This window comes from Dama dama, chromosome 18 (assembly GCF_033118175.1).
Source record: "Dama dama isolate Ldn47 chromosome 18, ASM3311817v1, whole genome shotgun sequence".
Taxonomy (NCBI): Eukaryota; Metazoa; Chordata; class Mammalia; order Artiodactyla; family Cervidae; genus Dama; species Dama dama.
This window is the reverse complement of record NC_083698.1, coordinates 71,543,837-71,562,129: the sequence shown is the minus strand read 5'-3', so window position 1 is coordinate 71,562,129 and position 18,293 is coordinate 71,543,837. Positions and strand designations below refer to the sequence as shown.

General features: G+C 48.5%; 1 pseudogene; it reads left to right on the top strand.

The window, feature by feature from the left end:
• The first annotated feature begins 5,688 nt into the window (after positions 1 to 5,688).
• LOC133073035 (ferritin light chain-like) lies at positions 5,689 to 8,374 on the top strand (annotated as a pseudogene).
• Positions 8,375 to 18,293: the final 9,919 nt, after the last annotated feature.

Sequence of the window (18,293 nt, the reverse complement as noted above, 5' to 3'; positions counted from 1 at the left end):
AAGACCAATGTCTGCTGTTTTAAGCTCCTCAGCCCCTGGTGCTCTGCGCTGGCAGCTAGGTTGTCTGCCTCTCACATCCATGGTGGCCCTTCCTGACCAACATTCCAAATAATTAATAGAGCATTTGATCTTCCATAAGTACTTCTTCCCCAGGATTTCCCAGGTGGCACTAGTGGTAAAGAATCCACCCCAACTGCCAGGGCAGGAAACATAGAGACCAGGTTCAATCCCTGGGTTGGGAAGATCCCCTGGAGGAGAGCATGGCAACCCACTCCAGTATTCTTGCCTGGAAAATCCCAAGGAGAGAGGAGCCTCACGGGCTACAGTCCCTGGAGTCACAAAGAGTTACAGAGTGAGCGGCTGAGCACTGGCACTAATCACCTCCTCCCTAGTGACAGAATATACTTGCTATCTTTCTTATAAGTGCCATCAAGCAGGAAAATAAGATCTTCCTGTCCCCAGTAAGAAATGAGCTTCCCTTAACACCTGACATCTTAGCTCAGTGCCACGTAGGAACAGAAGTGGATTTAATGGAACGAATGGGCTAGAGGAAACCAGGTTGGTGTGAGGATTCAATAACCATGATGATGTGAAAAAGCACACAGTTGGTCATAGAGTGTGCTCCATGAATGTAAACGCTACCCCTTGAAGAACACACAACCCACCTTGCCCTCTGAGAGGACACCTATACAGGGAGGACACATTTCTCACTTTGTCCATTTGGCCAACAGATATTAACGAGAGCCCAGTGTGGGCCAGCCTTGTGCAAACTGGAGGGAAACCAGTAAGAAGCAAAGCCACATCCACCCTCAGGAGTTTACTTTCTTCTGGAGAAAACAGATGACAAACAAGGAGTATAATCAGGGTTTTAGTGACTGATAAGCACTAGACAGGGAAATGAGGTGGAGTTGGGGTGGGGTGATATGGGTGCTAGATTAGTAACATTTATTCCAACATTCACCTGACACCCACCATGTCCCAGGGATCATACCGGGTGTTGGGAAAACAAAGATGAACAAACAGCTTCTCTCAGAGGCATGGCCATCGAGGACAGGGGAACCCCTGCCTACCTTCCGCAGTTGCTCCAGAAGCTCTGGTGGTAACCACCAGGGTCTGTCTGAGACTCCTGTTGGTACTCACGGGACTTGGTTATACTGACAGCACTGTTGTGTATGATTTTTTATTTTCCTTTCCCTTTCTCCCTCCACAATTAAATCTTGTTATTCGAGTGGCCTCAGACCTTTGTTCTCCATGGAAAATATTCAAGATTAGGACTAGAGAAACTGTGGAAGAACTGTCAATTTCCCCATGAGTCTTTAGAAGTATAAAATAAAGAATTCTCTATATCCTAGTGGACATTTCTTTCTTTTATTCTTTTAAAGGGGACAAGACTAACTTAAGACAATATCCTTTGCTCAGAGTCAAAGGAAGAAAACAAAAGCATTTCCAGTGTACAATAATCTGACTTAATTTTCAAAGCACCAGTATCTTTATGGGGTCCCAGGTGGGTGAGCACTGGGCAGTGCTCAGGAGGACATCAGAAGGGACGGCTGGGACGACTGATGGACGTGAGCAGTGGTCACGTGGAACTGAGCTCCATGAGGCTTGCACAATTCAAAATAAAATTGGAGGGAATATATTGACTCTGAGCCTCTTAGTCGCCAATGCAAATATATACTATTTATACTGGCTATAAAATCTACCAGGAGTGATCTGCCTGGTCTCAACGTGGTCACTGACTCCAGGGACTAAGAAGAAAGTTTGGGTTCTGGACTCATCCTCCCCTCTTCCTGTCCCTCTGATTCTAACAGTGTGGCTTTGGACCTGGCTAATCAGAGCATTCCTCTGATCCAAGGAGGAATCCAGGAAGGGTGACCCTGATTTGACTCAACATAAAGCAAAAAGACTTTGGGCTCCTGGGGAAAGCAATTCTGATTTGGAGAAAGCTTGATTCGGAGAAGATGTGAGCTGGGCTGGTGACCGTCGGCTCGAGAAGGGACAGGGTCAGTGCAGTGAAGGTGATACCTCCTTTAGACACCCAACATGGAGGCTGGGTCATTAACTCTTGGTCAGACCTGCAAAAGCAGAGCAACTTTGGAGTGGGGTGACCCTCTGCTTTTCTTTCTGTACCTCTGGCTTTCTTTTGTGTTCCTTTTTCAGCCTGGTTGAGGTTGGGTTTTTGCCATCAGCACCCGAAAGACCACATGGGAGTCTGTATCCTGGTCCCAGTTAGTTGGCCCTGCTCGTTCAAGGGAACTGTGACCCACGGCCACACATGGCTCAGTGTCTGGCCTCTTAGATGCCACGTGCTTCCAGGCTTAGCGGTGCTCTCCTCCTGTGATTTGCCAGGAATGCTGGGATGGGAGCAGATGTGGTAGGTGACCAGATTCAAGCTGATGTTGTTGGAAACATTCAACTTGAAGTTTGGTGCCTTCTTTTCCCTCTGCTATGAGAAGGGGATGTCCCAGATCCGAGTAAAGAGAGAGGCCCCATCCCTGACCGAGGATGCAGAATAGTCATGGACGGGGATCAGGAGGATCAAGACACCATCACGGCTGACCTGCAGCTGGCAGGACAGAGCGGCAGGCCCCCCAGGAACATGGAATGTGAGAGGTTGGCTTCTGTTGAGCAGCAGTCTCCATGGCTTCTATTGCATCCACTGGTGGTGGCGGAGGAACACAGCATCCTAACTTGATCCCAGTGAACCCCAAGTCTGAGCAGCCCTCATGATGTGATCCACTTGGGCACCCCTCACAGCTACTTAGAAAGCCAGGCAGCCTGGCTGTCCCTGGAAGATGCCTTAGTCTTGGCAGGCTCCCCCCACCCTGGAAGAAGTGATCTTCATAACTGACTCCATGGACTGCATCACCAGCCACAGAAACAGCTTGTAAAACCTGGATCCCGAAACTGGTCAAACATTTTCCCTCGCTATAGCCAATTCTAGGTTTTTATCCCATGATAGAAAGTTCTACCATCTTATAGCATGCACTTGTTCAGGAAAATACCACAGAGTGGTGGCTTTTAAGGAATATCTGTTTTCTGAGTAATAGAAGAGAGGGCAGAAAACATGGAAAAAAAAAAGTCTATTATTGTACGGTAAGAAAATGTAGGATTCATCTTTTTTTATGGTTCACTGGGGAGTGACATGATTTTCTAGAACTGTCAAGTTCCACAGAGCCAAGCAATCATATTTTTCAGAATTTGGTTCATTATGAGAAATATGCATAAAAGAGAGAAATAGTTTGCCCTAAAATGGAATTGAATACATGGAGAAACTCAGAGATTTGTGGACAGTCCACTCCAGGACTTCTCTACTCATGGCCCTGGAGTTGTGTGACACTGTGATTATATATTATACATATACATATGTATGTATGTATATATAATAATACATATACATATATATACACATATACATATATACATACATATATACACATATATATACATGTATACATGTATACACATATACATACATACATATATATATATATATATATATATATATATATGCATGGACTTCCCTGGTAGGTCAGCTGGTAAAGAATCCACCTGCCATGCAGGATACCCCAGATCAATTCCTGGGTCAGGAAGATCCTCTAGAGAAGGGATAGGCTACCCACTTCAACATTCTTGGGCTCCCCTGGTGGCTCAGACGGTAAAGAATCAGCTTGCAATGAGGGAGACCTGGGTTTGATCCCTGGGTTGGGAAGATCTCCTGGAGGAGGGCATGACAACCCACTCCAGTATTCTTGCCTGAAGAATCCCCATGGGTAGCCTGGCGGGCTACAGTCCACAGGGTCACAAAGAGTCGGACACGACTGAGTGACTGAGCACACAGCACATATATATACAAGCATGCTGAGTCACTTCAGTCATGTCCGACCCTTTGCAGCCCTACGGACTGTAGCCCGCCAGGCTTCTCTGTCCATGGGATTCTCCAGGCAAGAATACTGGAGTGGGCTGCCATGCCCTCTTCATATATATATATATATATATATATATATATATATGGGTTTTGTCCCCATCTCTGTCACAGAGTTCCTAGAAACTTTGAGATTTCCTAAGTGAAGAAAGCAGTAGTTGTCTCTTTTTACATTAATGGAGTGATTTTGTTTGTTTGTTTGTTTTTAATGATTTAAAATTTAGTGATTTTGGAAAGCTTCCGGGGATGGGAGATGGTTGCCAGTGGAGCCAGTCCTGTGATTAGAAGGTTAGAATTTTCAGTTTCATCTCCCTTGACCTCTGGGGAATCAATCAATTGGCAATAGCCAATGATTTAATCAATCCTGCTTATGTAATGAACCCTCCAGAAAAAAACCAGACAGGCAGGGTTCAGGGAGCTCCCCAGTAGAAGACCACATGGAGATTTGGGGAGAGGAGGGTGCTTGGAGAGAATATGGAAGTTCCATGTCCTTCCCCATGCCTTGCCCCCTGCATCTCTCCATTCTGGCTGTTCCTGAGTTATATCCTCTTACAATAAACTGGTAATCTAGTGGGCAAAATGTTTCGCTGAGCCCTCTGAGCCACTCTAGCAAATTAATCAAACCTGAGGAGGGGGTCATGGGGACCTCCCTGGAGCAGGTTGGTCAGAAGCACAGGTGACAACCTGAAGTTTCCATTGGAGTCTGAGCTGGGGGATGGGGCAGTCCTGTGGGATCTGATGCTGTCTGTGGGGACAGGGTGTTAGTACTGAATTGCTTGTTGGTGTGTATCCCCTCAACTCTACCTGCCTCCCCCCAACATACACACACAGCAACTGGGGGCAAAGCTTTAAATTGCTGCGCACACCTTCACATCAATTTTCCCTACACACCGAGGGGTATGAGAACACACAGCCCAGATCAAATGGTCCAGACTTCATCTTCTACAGACAAGGACTGAGGGAATCCATGCCGAAGCCTCCGGGGTAGGTCAGTGGTCCAACTGAGGTTTAATACTTCACAGGCAACAACACTCAAAAACCCCATTGTTCTCCCATGAGACGGCCAGTGAGCAGCACTCCCCAGGACTGATGCTGCACCCACAGCAGAGGTGAGCAACTTGCTCAGTTTTGGGGATTTGAGTCCCAGGTGCAACCTCTGGGTGGAGAATGCCCAGTGGGAGCAACTGAGATATACAGCAGCCCTAAAGGAGGGGCTTTGCTACTAAAAGTACTACCTTATTTCAGAAACAGTTGGTGAAATAAAATTCATGTTTTATGGCAAGATGAAAAAAAATTAAACATAAATTTTTCTTTACACCTTTGGGCCTCCTCCCTCGCCTCCGGTGTGTGTTATACATCTGCGTTGATCAGACCCCTTAGGAGAGAACCTTCCTTCTTAACCCTGTAAGGGGCCATGGTGACCCATGACCCACCATCACTTTGTCCATGGAGATCTGGATTGTGCAAATAGTCAATAATGCATTATGTAGAATACAGCCCTCTGTCTCAAAAACTTACATAACTGTGCTTTGACCTCTAACAGGCAGAAGAGTTCTTGGAGCTTTCTGAAAGGCTGTTCCCGGGTTATAATCCTCAGTTTGGCTCAAATAAAATTTTCCATTTTTTCCTTAGATCTACTGATTTTTTTCATTGACACAAGAAAGGACAATGTCCTATGAAAGTAATGAAGAGAAAACCCTGGCAGCCAGCAGGGCCCAACCCCCAGGGCAAGGGGACAAGGGAGCATCCCTGGTGCAGGAAGGATGGCCCAGCGCAGGAACCAGGAGGACCTGCTGTCTGGATGTCACCCAAATCAGTCCGTGGGGGAGAGACACCCTCCCAAGGCCTGGACGCAGTTGGTCGGCACTGGGGGCAGGACCCAAATTCTCACCTTCGACACAGCACACAGCTCCCTCCCCAAAAATACCAAAGGAAAATCTGATTTGGAGTCAGTGAGTGCCACCCACCCCAGTAGAGGCCCCACGGCGTGGCCCCACAGGGAGATGGCCAAGCCCAGACACAGCTGGAGGGGCCTCCACCATAAGAAGGACTCTGAGACAGCATTCAGGTTATCAAAGGCCACGAAACAGCCTGGGCTCCAGGGGCTGGGAGAGATGACACTCAGGGAAGCAGAGATTATAGAAACAGAGAGCTAGTGAGTTTGAAAAGAGCCAGGATTTTAGAGGAAAGAACAGCATCCATAGAATGGGGCCACAGAATCCAGGGGAATTGCAGGTTTTCAGAGACAGTCATTGGATAAAAACAGCAGACAGTGTGAAATACTGATATGGACCAGGTGCAAGAGAAGGTAGGAGGGTGGTAGAATGAGAAGCCCAGCTCTAACTCACGACTGTTCTAGAAGAAGAGAACAGCTTATCTCATGGAGTTGCTGGTGTCTGGAAAGAAGGAAAATGATTTATTTCTCCCCTAACGCTGAGTGGCCCATCTCATCTTCCAGGCCGGGCCTCTTTGGAGCTGGAAAGGGCACCAATAACCCTCAGATGGGACCAGAGGCATGAAGCAGGCAGCCCTGGGCTGGCCCACCCAGAGGGCAGCCACCACCTGGGATCCATGACCTTTGTTTCAGGGGTGCCCGGGTGAATATGTGGGCTCGTCACATGCCTTCCTGGCAGCCTCTTGTGCTAACAGTCAAAGTACACTTGCCTCTACTGACCCACAGGTAAAATAAATTCCAGACTCTCTATCTGAAGAAGGCCCCTCTTTACTCTCTTCCAGGTGACAGCATCAGGCTTCAGACACCCCAGCCCCACCTTCTCTTGGAGCCCGGAAGCCATGACACGGGCAGTGGGGCAGTTGGTGCCAACAGGGTGCTTGGCTCTGGGGCCAACATGGGCAGCACAAATAGAAGCAGCAGGAACCCCACTTAGGGGACTTTGCTGGTGGTTAGGACTCCAGCTGCTTCCACAGCTGAGGCCTGGGTTCAGTCCCTGTAAGATCTTGCAAGCCGTGCAGAGCAGCCAAAAAAAAAAAACAACCCGCTTAGGAAACATTGCCTTCCACAAAGCCTTGCTCCTTCCACGGCCATTCAAAGAAGGCACCTGGCTCACCAGGACAGCTGGCAGCGTCTGAGGATCCCCCAGCTCCATGTTCACAAACTTGAGCATTTCAGTCCCACATCCCACCACGAATCAAATGCCCGCTTCCTGTGAGCTCAGCAAGCCTCTACAAAGGTGACCTGCCGTGTGGTTCCTTTTCTTGGACGCCAACTCTCTCACTAGCATGCTCTCAACGATGGTCCCCAGAGGACAGGAGTCTGGAACCTGTGACCTTGTCCCTCAGCTAACGGATGCTCTGAAAGTGCAGAAGGGCCTGTTCTCTCCCTCTCTCCCTCCCACTTCCCTTCTTTCTTCCCTTCCTTGCTCCCCTCCTCCCTTCCTTCCTCCCTCCTTCCTCCATTCTCCTGGCCTCCCCTTTTTTTGGTCTCGATACTCTAAATGCCAGGGGCTCTGCTGGTTCTTCAACATTTAATTTGCATCAAGCCATGGCCCTGGGCTCAGGAAACTCAGAGGTGGGAAGGCCAAGCCAGCCTACCCCCCAGGGGTTCCTGTGTGTGGGCCTGGAATTGGGCCCAAAACAGCAGCTGCCTTTTAACCTAGGCACACCCATGCCAACCTCAGCTCCAGCCTATTAGGGCCGCCATAGTCAGCAAGGGAGAGTTCAGGAGGGCCCATTAAACTTGAATTTAAATGAGCCACAGGAGGTGCGCTTGGCAGTCCTAGGGATTTGTCTCTTGCTTCAGCAGTGCTTAGATGGAACAGACCCAAGAATGCCCCTTGCTCCAGCCTCCGACCATCCCCGAACCTTTATTCCAGTGACAACTTTTGGCATCAGTTACTCTGCTGTCCATGATTACTGGGACCAGCCACAAGTTTTTGAGCTTAACTCATTACCGATCAACCACTAGCTCCCAGATTCCTCAGAATTATTCCACTGAGGTGGAGGCCGCCGTCAACCACCTGTTCAACAAGCATCTGTGGGACTCCTACACCTGCCTGTCTCTGGGCTTCTATTTTGACCAAGACGATGTTACTCAGGAAGGGTGTGGACCATTTTTTCCCACAAATTGGCCAAGGAGAAGTACAAGGGCAGCAAGCGTCTCTCGCGAATGCAAATCCAGGGTGGCAGCCACGCCCTTTTTCTGAACGTGCAGAAGCCATCTCAAGATGAGTGGGGTAAAATCCAGGATGCTATGGAAGTTGCCCTTCTCACAGAGAAGAATCTGAACTAGGCCCTTTTGGATCTGCATGGCCTGGGTTCTGCCAGTGCAGACCCCCACCTCTGCGACCTCCTGGAGAACCACTTCCTAGGTGAGGAGGTGAAACTCATTAAGAAGCTGATGACCACCTGACCAACCTCCGCAGGCCAGCTGGTCCCCAGGCTGGGTTGGGTGAATATCTCTTCAAATGGTTCACCCTCAAGCATGACTAGGAGTCTCTGAGACCAGCAGCCTTTGAGGAGCCCCCTGCTAACGTTGGGGCTTCCTGAAGCCCATCTCTGCAGCCACTAGGCAGCTTTTTAACACCCCCAAGACCTCTCTCAAGCCTTGGACAAAATGGAAACAATAAAGGTTTTTGCAGCAAAAAAATAAATAAGTGAGCAACAAATACTGTTTGGTGTAAGTCCATCCCACACACTGCATGGGACATTCTTAATCCACCCTACTACAATGCCATAGCAGCCTGCCAAGAATCTCCTCCTTTACTTGGAGGGATCTGAGGTCCAAAAGTGGTGGGGCCCAAACCTGTAACCTGCAGCTTAATGTTCTGTGTTCCCTTCCAGGTCTGTGTCAGACAGTCACTAAGACCACAGTCTGGGTGAATCCTCACAACACCATCCTGTGGGCAGGTGGCTCTTTCATGGTGTCCAAAAGGGCTCTGTGAGCTCTGAGCTCTTCCAAAGAGATCAGTAACCACCAACCAGAGTATAATTCTAAAATGTTACAGAAAAGTTTAATCACAGTTTGAAAAATGAAAAAACAAAAACACCCCCAGAGATTATCAAGTTTACAACCATGTTCCTTCTTTCCTTCTCTCCTTATTGAAGACAAGAACACCAGAAACCAGTAACACTAGCACTGCCTAGCCAGTCCTCAGTCATCATCACAACTTTAGTCTTTAGAAAACTCAGACAGAGAAATTAAGCAACTTGTCCAAAGGAACACAGCTGGGGATGAGGGTGATGGAAGTGAGGGGCAGGCCCAGCACTTGGTGAATGTGAGATACAAAATCACTGAGAACACCTATCTGTCTTGCTCTTTTCATGGTGCACTCTGCATGGTCCTTTTTTCTTCTGCCCCTTTCCCTCTCCTCCTCCAAAAAATCAGTCTTACTCATCATCTTAAAGTAAGTCAAGCATCTGTGCTTCCATTTCAATGGTGTCATCTCATTTCATCCACCCAGAAACACTGGCTTACTACATATTTCAGGTAAGAAAACCAGTTCCAAGAGGTTTGCCCAAGGTCACAGAGAGAGGAAGTGGCAGGGTGGTAATCAAATTATCCTACATCTAAAATCTTAGATCTTTCCACTGTATCACTCTACTTCTCAAAAGGCTACCAAAAGCCATTCATTTATGGCTATTGTTTTTTATTGTGGTAAAATTAACATGTTCAACCATTTTTAAATGTACAGTTCAGTGGCATTTAGCACCTTTACAACATTGTGTAACGAGAGCCCCTCTCTACTTTCAGAACCGTTTATATCACTGAGAAAGGAAAGCTTGTGCCCGTAAGCAGTGACTTCCTGTTTCCCCCTCCCTCAGCCCTCAGCAGCATGGACCCCATTTCTGTCTCTGTGGATTCGCCCATTCTGCACACTTCCTATGAATACAGTTCTATAATATACGATTTCTTACACCTGGCTTCTTTTATCAACATAATGTTCTGAAGCTCAGGCACATTGCTTCATGTGCTGGTACTTCATGCCTTTTTAGGGCTGAATGATATTCCACTGTGTGACCATACGACAGTTTTCACCCATTCTTCAGTTGATGGACATTTGAATGGTTTCCACATCTTCATTGTTGTAAACAGTGCTGCTGTGACCCTTCACGAACAAGTTTTTTCTTCAGTATCTGTGAGAGGAACTGTTGGGTCATGAGGGAAGTTGAGGGCAATGGGAACCCACACAGGATTGTGATGTTTGCACAACTGTTACGCATGTGTTAGGAGTTAACTCTACACATTTAGGGCTTCCCCAGTGGTCTAGTGGCTGAGAGTCTTCCTGACAATGCAGGGGACATGGGTTTGATCCCTGTTCAGGGAAGATTCCACATGCTACACAGCAACTAAGCCCGTGGGTCACAACTACTGAGCCCATATGCCCTAGAGCTCATGTTCCACAACAAGGGAAGCCACCGCAATGAGTAGCCCCCACTCACCGCAACTAGAAAAAGCCCACACACAGCAACAAAGACCCAGCTCAGCCATAAATAAATAAATCTTTTTTTAAAAGTTACTGAATACAAATATACAAGCAACTCCTGCAGCTCAATTCCAGAAAAATAAATGACCCAATCAAAAAATGGGCCAAAGAACTAAACAGACATTTCTCCAAAGAAGACATACAGATGGCTAACAAACACATGAAAAGATGCTCAACATCACTCATTATTAGAGAAATGCAAATCAAAACCACAATGAGGTACCATTACACGCCAGTCAGGATGGCTGCTATCCAAAAGTCTACAAGCAATAAATGCTGGAGAGGGTGTGGAGAAAAGGGAACCCTCTTACACTGTTGGTGGGAATGCAAACTAGTACAGCCACTATGGAAAACAGTGTGGAGATTCCTTAAAAAACTGGAAATAGAACTGCCATATGACCCAGCAATCCCACTTCTGGGCATACACACTGAGGAAACCAGATCTGAAAGAGACACGTGCACCCCAATGTTCATCGCAGCACTGTTTAGCCAGGACATGGAAACAACCTAGATGCCCATCAGCAGATGAATGGAGGAAGCTGTGGTACATATACACCATGGAATATTACTCAGCCATTAAAAAGAATTCATTTGAATCAGTCCTAATGAGATGGATGAAACTGGAGCCTATTATACAGAGTGAAGTAAGCCAGAAAGATAAAGAACATTACAGCATACTAACACATATATATGGAATTTAGAAAGATGGTAATGATAACCCTATATGCAAAATAGAAAAAGAGACACAGAAATACAGAACAGACTTTTGAACTCTGTGGGAGAAGGTGAGGGTGGGATGTTTCAAAAGAACAGCATGTATACTATCTATGGTGAAACAGATCGCCAGCCCAGGTGGGATGTATGAGACAAGTGCTCGGGCCTGGTGCACTGGGAAGACCCAGAGGAATCGGGTGGAGAGGGAGGTGGGAGGGGGGATCGGGATGGGGAATACGTGTAAATCTATGGCTGATTCATATCAATGTATGACAAAACCCACTGAAATGTTGTGAAGTAATTAGCCTCCAACTAATAAAAAAATTAAAAAAAAAAAAGTTACTGAATACATTTAAATTGGGTGAATATTGCTGTATGTATATTATATATTTCCATAAAGGTGCTAACACTGTTATGCAGTTTTAAGAATGACCATTTTAATCAGAGTATAGTATTTCATCAAATGGATGTGCCCTATTTTACTAAATAACTATTGAACTATAGAATGAGAATATTTTCAATCTTCCATTTTTTAAAAAATACTTCAACCAACATCTTTGTTCATAACGCTTTTACTCAAACCTGTTTTTTAACGATTTCGGTAGAGCTGAACTCCAGAAATGGAACATGGAACAACTGGAATGCCCATTGTCATGGCCCTTGCTGTATATCAGGGCTTCCCTGGGAACTCAGCTGGTGAAGAATCTGCCTGCGATGCAGGAGACCCCAGTTTGATTCCTAGGTCGGGAAGATCCCCTGGAGAAGGGATAGGCTACCCACTCCAGGATTCCTGGGCTTCCCTGGTGGCTCAGCTGGTAAAGAATCTGCCTGGAATGCAGGAGACCTCGGTTTAATCCCTGGGTTGGGAAGATCCCCTAGAGAAAGGAACAATTACCCACTCCAGTATTCTGGCCTGGAGAATTCCATGGACTATACAGCGCATGGGGTCGCAAAGAGTTAGACACGAGTGAGAGACTTTCACTTTCACTTTGCTGTGTATTCACACTTCTTGTTCTTTAACATTAAAGGCGAAAAGCAGTCACAGAGGTGGATGGAAACAAATCACATGTGTTAAAAATTGAGGAATTCAGAAAGGTACTAAAACAAACAAAACTCTACTTGTTCACCACGGGAGGATTCTAAGAAATAAACTCAACCTGAAAACTGTAAGTAAAAAGGGAGGGAGGAATTAAGTATTTATCCTGATTTTCCTGTAACAACTGTATTTTAGGATCATAATGTGACTGCAGTGAGTAAACATGTAAGGTAAATAGAGTCCTTCTAGGCAATACACACAGAAGAGACAAATAGAATATTTCCATGTTGTGACCATTTTGGTCACTGTAACGCAAGGTCTTTACTTGTCATAAAAGGAATGACCCCAAGTGTTCCTTTTTAACACCAGATACAGAAGACAGGAGGAAGGGCAACCCCTGGAGGACTCTGGGTGGGGGGGTCTTGGCAAACAATAGCAGCTCAGAGGAGCCTTCAAAACTCAGCTGGATGACTCAAGACAAGCCATCTGGTTTAGAAGTCCTCGTGGGGGCCTGTCAGACCCCAGAGACTACCGCATGGGTATTCTCCCACACACAGAGCCATCCACCGTGAGATGGGGAAGGAACGGGTGATGTCCCAAAGGACAGCCAGGCCAGGGCCAGGTCACAGGACTCCTGTGCCCCGCGGGAAGGAGAGTCTTTACCCAAGTTGTTGTTGTTTAGTCGCTCAGTATTATCCAACTCTTTGGGACCCCATGGACTGTAGCCCACCAGGTTCCTCTGTCCATGGGATCTCCCAAGCAAGAACGCAAGAATACTGGAGTGGGTTGCCACTTCCTTCTCCAGCGGACCTTGCCAACCCAAGGATCCAACCTGCATCTCCTGCATTGGCAGGCAGATTCTTTTACCTGAGCCACCAGAGAAGCCAAATTACTCACAAGAAGGGGAGTCAAGGAGTGGAGAGCCCTGCTACATGGGGCCATTGCCCTCTGCCCTCCGGACTTGTAAAGCAGCTGGGCTGAACCGGCGCCCTCTGGGGTTCGTTCTTACAAAAGACCTTACAGGGAAAGGAAGACAGATGCTCAGCAAACCCTACAGCTTCACAACCACAGTCATCGCGTACAGAATGCCCCCCTTCTGTTTCTGCACTTAAAACTCACGACACGTCTAGGAAATCGCTCTTCTTCCTCGTTTCTGCAGAGCTGAGGAGGATGGGGGAGGCGGAGAACGTATGCCGCCCTCGCCTCCTCCCCGCCACCCCCGCCCCGGGACGGCGCAGGGCCCCCAGCTCTGCCGGGCCCTCCGCTGTGGAATGGAGACGCCATGTGCAATCCCGCGAGTTAAACCTGCAAGCACCGACACGTGCCCGGCCCGAGAAGCCTCTGAGAGGACCCGCCACCTTCTCTCCTCGCTGAGCGGGTCCCTGCGGAGTTCGGGCGAGGATGAGGACTCCTTAGGGCTCCCGACTATTCTGAATGCCCATCTCCTTGCCGCACCAAGCATCGCGTTTCCCCAGCCCTGAGGTCTCAGCTGGAGCCCCCTCCTCCCCAGAAGGCTCTTCACAAGGCTGGGCTACTACCGACACAGTGCTCAGGATCGAGTGGGCTGTCCACAGACCGGCCCCCGCCCCAACCACCTCCGCTCGAGATCCTCGCCCCCTAACCCTAGGCCGGGTCCGCGTCCTGCGCGCGCACCTCCCGGGAGCCCCACTGCCCCGCGCCAGTCCCCGATGGCGCGCGCCCCCTGCCGGCCGCTCCGGGACCCTACGCAGCATAGAGGATTTTCCTTAAGAGCATTTTATCGTTGTGTTAGTCGTTCACTCCTGTCTGACTCTGCGATCCAACGGGCTGTAGCCCACCAGATTCTTCTGTCCATGGAATTTCCCAGGCAAGAATACTGGAGTGGGTACCCACTCCCTTCTCCAAGGGATCTTCCCGACCCAGGGATCAAACCCAGGTCTCCTGCATTGAAGGCAGAGTCTTTATCTGCTGAGCGACCATTCTGAAAATACTCCCCCCCCCCCCCCCCACACACACACACAAAGAAAGAACAGAAAAAGGGGGGAACCCTCCCACTCTGGCACAACTACAGATACCATTTCGTGTTTTTTCCTCAAGCCTTTCTTCCAAGGTGTTTGTGCTTCCACATACGCCAGCAATGACAGGAAAGCACACACAGCCAGCCACCCCGCGGGTGTAGACGGTGGACAGCAGTTGGCCGACCCCCAGGAGCCTGCAAAGGCACTGCGCACTTTCTCTAAATCAACGTTAATATGTCTTCAACCCCCGCCTCCTGGTGGTTGTGAAGTGTAGGCTGTGTCAGCATCTCCTCACCCCGCTGCCAGCAGCAAGGAACGACCTGGGGTCCCAGCTGACCCTCCCAGCCTGGTCCCTGCTGACCGCTGGGGAGCGGGGGGCCCTGAAACTCTGTAGTCAGTGTCGCTCCTGGCCCACCTTGGTCACTCACCTGTAGGTTTGAGGGTGATAAGGAAGACCTCAGATGCACAAGCACAAACAACCACACACACACAAGCAAACACGCACACATTCACAGCTGCTCTATAGAGCAGAACCCCTCCTTCAGAATCCTTGGATTCAGTGGTGGCCAGGGGAGCATGAGGGGCCAGGATGCAACCCTCTGAGCCGGGGGCACAGTCCCCTCCAGGAGCAGAAGCTCCCACAAAGCCAGGAAGAGAAGGGTCTTCCCACAGCAGCGCTTGCAGCCCTGACCAGCCTCGCTTTTGGGAGCACAAAAGACCCTCCAAGTCACAGAGAGCTAAGATCAGCAATCGCCTTGACTTCCTTCCACCTTCTTACCCTAGTAAACTGTCTGTGCTTGTACAAAGCATATGCGGCCCTTGTCTGATACCCTGGCCTGGAGAGGTGTACCTCTGTTACCTCCCAGGTGAGGGGGCCCCATAAAGCTGGAGGGAGAGGAGGGGAGGAAGGGTGCAGACAGCAGCATGGGGAGCGCTGCTCAGGCTTAATCTCAATGGATTGTTTTGAGACTTGTAGGAGTTAATGTCTAACACAGAGTAAATGCTAACTAAAGTTTAAAGACTAATATTGCTCAGATAACTCATGGGCCTCTGTCCAGAAATGAGGCCTTCCTTTCCACTGTGGGTAAACTCCTAAGATCAGGTTTGGTGGGTTATACGGTAAGTGCATGTTTAACCTTGTACAAAATCTTTCCTAAGTGTCCACACGCTTTTTGCATTCCTTCCAGCAATGCGTTGGAGTTCCTCTTTGGCATTTTTTAAAAAATTTAACCACCTAAGAGTGATGGAATCATATCTCATTGTAGTTTTAATTTGCATGTTTCTAGTGCCTAATTAGGGCTTCCCTGGTGGCTCAGTAGTAAAGAATGCAAAACACCCGGGTTCAATCCCTGGGCTGGGAAGATCCCCTAGAGAAGGAAATGGCAACCCAGTCCAGTATTCTTGCCTGGGAAATCCCATGGACAGAGAAGCCTGGTGGGCTACAGTCCATGGGATCACAAAAGAGTTGGACACAACTTAGCAATTAAGCGACAAATGGCTGTTGATGTTGAGATGATTTTCATGTGCTGATTTGCCATTTGTCTTCTTTGGTAAAGTTTCTATTCAAATCTTTTCCCCATTTTTTTTTTCCAACCTTCACTTTTACAGTATCTGTAACGATGTCCATTCCCACATATCTTTTCCCGCTTTCCTTTGGATAACTAGGTGGATAATAGGCCAATCTAAGAGACTAAGCATACGTAAAATGCAAACACATGTTTGATTATATGCCAGGAGATCTAGTAATTCTGCTCCCTTGCCAGGGAAGCAAGCAGACACCCTGGAACTACACTCACACCGTGTGTCAGGACTCCTCAGATACTTCAGTTTGCTTCTCTTTGTCTTTCCATTCAACTGGGCCTAACAGAGGAGGGAACCAAGTACTCCCAATCTGACCCCCACACTCCAACTCCTAGGAAGCAGGTTTGGGGGCTTGTCACACCTGACACCTCGTAACAGGAAAGATGACAACAATGACACTGATGCTGATGGCGATAATGGTGAAGATGCTGGCGGTGGTGGTAATGCTGATGATGGGGATGATCACCATGTTCCAGGCTTTGCACTGGTTCTTCTTATACACAACCTCATTCCATCTTCATTGCAACCTTTTGAAGACATGGAGTCTGATGCCCATGATCATAAGAATGAGGACTGATCAGCCCAAACCCACCCATGTGCAGAGCACTGGAAAAGGGGGAGACTCGTCAGTGCACGCCTCCAAAATATGTGTCCATGCTCTACCAAGCACAGTCACATTTCTTTTTAAACTGGTGTTAAAATACTTTCATTGGTATCTCCTTGGCTTCTTTTCTCTCTGTTCTTAAATGCGATGTGATCTGCAGCTGTGCCTCCACAGTTGTTGTTTGGTTGGCTCCACCATCCAGAGAGGTAACTTTCTTGGTAGTTTCATCTTACAGAGGAGGAAAGTCCTCCCCTCCAAAACACTTCTCCTCAGCTTCTGGCAGGTCCTAAGCTCTGTATGTGCAGCACACCTGCTGGGATAGACACATATTCCTGCCTGTCACCCGCCCTCCAAGGTACAACCGAAGTGGAGAAGGCAGGACTCGTGGGGTCATTGCACAGTGGCCTTGCTTTTGTCTTTCTTTTTCCTTCATGTCTGTTCAGGGGGAGCGGGTGCTAGTTGACATCTCAGGCAGGCCCAGGAACTACTCTGCTCATGTTTATACATAAAATACCACTCTTTCTAATGGCAAAAGCCAATTGGTGTTGAAGACATGCAGGACCTCGTGAGAATTCCCTTTTCCGGGCTAACTCAGAGTCATTCACCTCCCCTCGGGATTTGTTGCTGGAGCCTCAGGTGGAGTCTTGGGAGAGAAGAGCAAGGAGAGCAGAAAGGTGCTCATAGCTAGCTCTGAGCTCCCCATGTCCTTCTGCAGGGTCTTCACAGCCTGGATGCCCCCACTACCCTGCACTTCCCTGGACCTGGGCAAAAGTTCTCCCTTTTGGAAATCACTTCCTCCCTCCTTGCCCCTGATAAATCCTGACCACCTACCGCTTCTCCTGGCTCAGACCCGTCCATCCTGCTGGGTGGTTGCTGAGGTAGGTGCAAAGCTGAAGGTTCTCTCCCGGCTACAGGTGTCCCCCTGCAGTAGAGCCTGCAGTCCAGGCCTGAGCCCCGCCCACCATCTGGTCAAGCCTGAGCCTCTGCCAAATTTTCCCAGTCTCCTCTTCATTGTGCTTGAGCTCTCCCACCCCTAGTTTTCCAATGACAGAAGGATGGCTGAAAACACACCAGGTTCCTCCTTGCCTGACTTGAGGCAGTAAAGTGCATGCGTGCTCACTCGTGTCCAACTCTTTGCAATTCCATGGACCGTAGTCCACCAAGCTCCTCTGTCCATGGAATTCTCCAGGCAAGAATACCGGAGGGATGTTGCTATTTCCTCCTCCAGGGGATCTTCCCAATCCAGGGATCGAACCCACATCTCTTGAGTCTCCTGCATTGGCAGATGGATTTTTTTTTTTTTTTAACCACTGAGCCACCTGGGAAGCCCCATTTGAAGTGGTAGTGCCCACCTATGTGCCACTGGGAAGTTCCACCTGCTGGTGTTGGGTTTTTTAATCAAAGGTGAAGTTTGAAAACTCAACCCAGGTCTTTTGGAGAACAGATCACCTGACTGGAGAGCCCCCCAACTGCATTGTGGGAGGCCTGCCTCTCTCCAGATTCCCTTCCTGTCTCTCAGCTTCCCTTTCCCCACCCCAGGGGTTCCCCAGTTCACTTCCCTGCACAGGCCACCCCAGGGCTCCCACGTCACAGAGGAGGAGGCCACCACTGTGGTTATAGGTTCATCCTCTGCAGGCGTTCTGTATTTCCCAGTTGGAGCATGTTTGTAAGAGGAAGCACAGTTCTGCTTGGTTAGCAAGCCTGGGAGGCAGATGCTTTGGGGGGTGTGGCAGGGCCACAGAGGTTCCCGTGCGGTCAGGCCGATTTCCCTTGCTCTCTCCACGCAGAGATGTTGGGTTGCTGTCCATGCCACCCAGGACTCTCACATTTGTCTTTAGTCTTCTAGATTCTTTCCACTTTTAGCTCTTTAACAGCTCTATTGAAATACAATGCACACATTACACCCTTCATCCATTCAAAGTGTAAATGGTTTTTCATATCTTCCCTACAATTCACTGTCAACACAATCAATTTTAGAACATTTTCAACACCT